This window comes from Arachis duranensis, chromosome 9, assembly GCF_000817695.3.
Source record: "Arachis duranensis cultivar V14167 chromosome 9, aradu.V14167.gnm2.J7QH, whole genome shotgun sequence".
NCBI lineage: Eukaryota > Viridiplantae > Streptophyta > Magnoliopsida > Fabales > Fabaceae > Arachis > Arachis duranensis.
In genome coordinates this window covers 86,684,382-86,689,390 of record NC_029780.3, presented here as the reverse complement: position 1 = coordinate 86,689,390, position 5,009 = coordinate 86,684,382, and the positions used below count along the sequence as shown (strand labels likewise).

At 34.3% G+C, this 5,009-nt stretch overlaps 1 long non-coding RNA gene across 1 annotated transcript; it reads left to right on the top strand.

The window, feature by feature from the left end:
* The first annotated feature begins 265 nt into the window (after positions 1–265).
* On the top strand, positions 266–4,986 carry LOC107466103 (uncharacterized). Its single transcript, XR_001587621.3, has 5 exons — positions 266–637; positions 893–947; positions 2,683–2,912; positions 3,832–4,085; positions 4,333–4,986. It is a non-coding gene; the product is annotated as an uncharacterized LOC107466103 (long non-coding RNA).
* The last annotated feature ends 23 nt before the right edge of the window (positions 4,987–5,009 follow it).

Below are 5,009 nucleotides of genomic sequence, written 5' to 3'. Positions count from 1 at the left end.
TTTTAAATTTAATGAAATATTTTTTTGTAGTAATTAATTTCAATATATTTATATTATGTACAATAATATTAATTGTTGGAAAAATTATTTTGAACTTTTAGAAAAAAGCACTACAAGATTAATATTTATTTGAGGGAGTATTTTAGTGAAGGTTTTTAAAAACCTCCACAATACATTTTATTTATGGCAATTTAAAAAACCTCCATTAATAATTAATTAATATTAAATTTTAAAATAATACCTAATTTTTTCAATTTTTCAAAATTGAGAGACTGAGTTAGCTGTGACACTGAGTTAGCTGAGAGAGAACTTGCCGAGTAGTTTTTAGGGTTCTACCGCCATTCTTGCGTCATTCCCGCTGCTATTTCCGCCGTCGACACCGCCACCACTGTCATGTCCGTTGCGGTAGAGAGCTTCTGCCATGTCCGTCCTATACTGTTGTTGCTGCCACAGTGAAGTTTCCAAATCTGTTCGTTATTAATTTGTTCGCTATTAATCGAGCCACCTCCTCGCTATTAATTTCTAGATCTGTTCACTATTAATCGAGCCACCTCCTCAACGCGTTTTCAGATCTGTTCCCTTCAAGCTTTTTCTTCGACGCAACTTTCTCTCCCTCCATGTTTCTCCTCTGCCGCTGGTACTTCTTCGCTATTAATTTGTTGATATCTCTTCTCTATTAATAAATGTCATTTTATTTTAAAGAATTTCATTTGTCTCTTTACGTTTCTCTGTGTCTTTGTTATTTTGGATTTGATTATTTGCTATGATTATGATTCTCTATCTCTCTTTCTAATTGTGAATTATAATTACTTGATTAATTAATTATTCTCTTGTCCTATTAATTGACATTTTGATCTGTTTCTGAAGATACAAATCAATTTCCCATTTTCAGAGTAAATTTCAGATTATATTGTAAACCAGAAGTTCTCTGGGATGCCAAGCATGAGGTTGGTTCTCATCTGTTGTTTACTTTCTTTATTGATTTAATGTGTTCTTATCTCTTGCCTTTTTTGTAACTTCTGAAGACATCTGTTTTGGTGTTGCTTTGTTCAAAGAAAAATGACATGATATTTTGCTAAAAATGTGCTAGAGAGCATGAACTACGAATTCTGTGTGTAGATGAACATTTAGGATCTATATTTGTCTACATTTAGGCTTCTTATAATTGGAAAAAATGAACATAAAAAATAGTTAATAGGATCAAGTCCTTGCAACTTATGCTAAGTGGAATATAGCTTTTCATTAATTTAATTCGAAGTTAATGAAAATGGTTTCTGCCTTGTTCTCCCTCTATGATGCTTTCCTCAGTAGCTTTTTTTATCAGAACAATTGTTCTCCCTTCTAATAACTCATTATCAGAACAAAATGTCATTATTTGATTCACTATTTTCTGTATAGTGTAGTGCAAGGTCTAATGGCTTTTTGGATTGGTCAACAAGATATTCTTATTTGATTCTCAGGGTTTACGGTTTAGGCCCCTGTGCTTCTTGAAAAATGAGTTTCTATTTTCAAATGTTCTTTAGCCATATTGGTCTCGAGCTTTAATCTATGCATTAATTTGAAGTTATATGCCTTCTATTTTGTTAAATCAATTATTTCCTAATCATTGTATTCTGTACTTATCTTCATCCTTTGTATTTATAAAATCAATCACTTAAGTTCTTTAAAATTTATCCCATTCATAATTCTTCTGTGGCTTGATATATAAAATGTATGCTGCTATTTGAAATAATGGTGGCACTTATATGACTTTAAAGGCAGCTACTACACTCATTCAGTGCCTTATTTTCATTTTTTGTATTAGTTCTTAGTGGAGTAAAAGAAAGTGAACAATGTGTTACTTTTTCTATTGTCCTACGATTTTTGTACCTTGCTTATTCTGTCTTAATTTGGTTAGTTATATGTACTTCTCTACATTGATTGAAGAGTTGACTTGATTTAAGTTTTTTTTAGTAACCATTATTGAAATTGTCTAATTTGCTATAGTTAAATTGTGCTTTGTTGAGGGAAAACAATTGTTCTGTCCCATATGTCTCCTTCTTTTATCATGGATAAATTTTCACATGTTTGATTTTGGGAAGAATCATGTGTAAGGAACCTAAGAAGCTATATAAATTGTATCAGAAAGAGGAGGGCCTAATGCCATTCGAAGATTTTGTGCAGCAAGAAAACAACGCTGTTGAAATCCAATATAGCCTATACAAAACAAGGAACTTGCTCTTTGGTGATTCTAAAACATTGAAGGAATTTGTGAACATGAAATACAGTGACATTGCAGAGAAGTATCATTCTCTTATTGAAAGTATAATGACATTTGATCAATTTGTGAAGAATAAATTCAGGGAATTGAAAGGAAAACTCGAGTTCTATATGCAGACTTTGTACACACACATGCCAACATCTTTTATTCAGATCAGTGATGTGAAGAGGATGACTAGAGCTTTAGATTTGCTTAGATCCCTTGAAAGTTCCTTAAATCATGTTCTGTACAGAAAAACTCTGAATTATAGTGATGATGATGAAGAAAAGAAAAAAGAATATACTAAAAATGAAAACAAAACCAAACAAGTCTGAAGTATTTCTTTGCTTCCATTTTCATTGTTTAGCTTCCTTCTTATTCACTTGCTTTAAATTTAGTTATTCTATTGCTGGTAATTGTTCTAAACCTGTAATGCTTTTCAGGAACAAGATTATTTTCCGCTCTTCATCTAGCTGGGACTCAACCTCAACAAGCTTAGCTCTCGTTTCATTGCATTCTTTCCTAGCATTCCCTGTCTCCCTCTTCTGGGCCTCTAATTCAGCCAGCAGCTGCTGAACTGTATTAGACTTTGAAGACTGCGGTCCTCCTCCAGAACCTAGCACACATGTTTTATTCCTGACCACTGACTCGAAGGCATTATTAATAAATTCAGGTTCAACTGTTTCAATCCTTTGTTGAAAATCCTCTAGTTCACGTAAATTCTTATCAATTTGTTTGGCAATCTTGTCCTGTGATGAATTGACAAAACAATCAACCGTTTAAAGAGGACAAGATCAATTTCAAGTAATATATACTGTTGTATGTGGACCATCCTATCCATCATCTTGCGTACGTACCTTGCACCATTATTTTATTCACCCCTCCATCACCATGCATTTTCATATGTAGTTACTCACCTAGTTTTGTCCACCCAAGCTATTAGGCCCCAAGCAATGTAAACTGCAGCCTCTTGTACTTGTACTAGCTAGTGCATGAGGAGGTGAAAACTGAAAAACTTCAAAATCCTAAATGACACTTCAAAATTGACTAGGTTTGTATTTTACTTTCCCAGCTTTTAATTGTTTTTGTCTTCCCGTGGATGATTGAATTTATTAATAACAAGTTTACTAATGTTCTTAATTTTAGATATGCCATTGCCGTTTCATTTTCACCATTGCCATTTCATTTACTTCCTTAGATGCCTCATCAACCCATTCACCATTTGTCTTTTTGTGTGTCAGCTGCCACAATTTCTGCAAATGAGGCTCCTTTCCAGTCACCGGATCTCGCTGTTAAATTTGTTTACTTTAATAAATAATATGCAAAAATTGCCATATATTCTGATGTAACACATTGTAAACCACTGAATTAAATTGAATCTTATAGCTTCATAGCTGACCGCATGAAAAGATTTCTGGCCACTGGTATGATTTGTCTGCATTTTTGTCTTATTTGTCTTGTTTACTGTGCTTATCAACTGAAGACTGATTAAAAAAGGCATGTTATTGAATTCATTAATATTCCACAGGGTGGTAAGGAGGATAGAAGAGAATAAACTAATGCTTAACATTTTTGTATTTGTTGATGTGCAGTCATGCCAAAGGGCAAACACATAAAAAATCCATTAAAGTTTGTAGATGAGAGGGAAAACAACAATGCTTCTCGTTCACTTCAACCTCTAGCACCAGCAGCATTTGAAGATACCACTAGTGTAGAGGCTAGTGAGGCTCCTTCTCAAGATCCTTCTCAAGCTCCTTCTCAAGCCGCTGCAAATTCCATTCATCTGATGGAGCCACACGTTGTTCTAACTCAAAGTCTTCATCTGCTTGGAATATGGAGATAATTGGTATTAATTTATATTGCATAATTAATTAATGTGATTAAAGCATAGTTTAAACCATTTATGTTATTAGGTTGAACATGTCCTGATCCATAATCATTTGTTAGCTTAAAAGGTTGTAACTCTTAATATTTTATATTTGACTTTTGAGAATAATTGTACCAATGAAGTTTTTAAAAAAATGGATAAATAGTTAATATATGTGCATTATTTATGAATGTTTTCAATAATTAAGTTTTTTATTTTTCTTAAGACTCTACAAATATGAAGAAGAAAGCTAAGATCAAAGTCAAGGATGTTTGCAACTTACCTAGGGGAGACCATGTAATTGTAGAGGTTGACGAAGAGGGTGCGGCATATGGTGAAGCACAAGGTTTACTTGCTGGCTATTGTGGTATATTAGCAACTAATGCACGTATCTTTCCAATTAGCTTTGAAAAGTGGTCAGGACAAGAAAATGGTGGCATGCCTAAGTCTTTTAAGGATGAGTGCTGGTGCACGAAATTGCAATCACACTTTTGCAATTCCGCACAACTAACCAGCAAGTGCACTGGGTCGTCCAAGTAATACCTTACGTGAGTAAGGGTCGATCCCACGGAGATTGTCGGCTTGAAGCAAGCTATGGTTATCTTGTAAATCTTAGTCAGGATATCAATAATTATCAGGGTTGATTGTGAAAAGTAAAAGAACATGAAATAAGTACTTATTTTGCAGTAATGGGGAACAGGTTGAGGTTTTGGAGATGCTTCATCTTTTGAATCTCTGGTTTCCTACTGTCTTCTTCTTCAAGCATGCAAGGCTCCTTCCATGGCAAGATGTATGCAAGGGTTTCACCGTTGTCAGTGGCTACCTCCCATCCTCTCAGTAGAAATGTTCAACGCACCCTGTCATGGCACGGCTATCCATCTGTCGGTTCTCAATCAGGCCAGA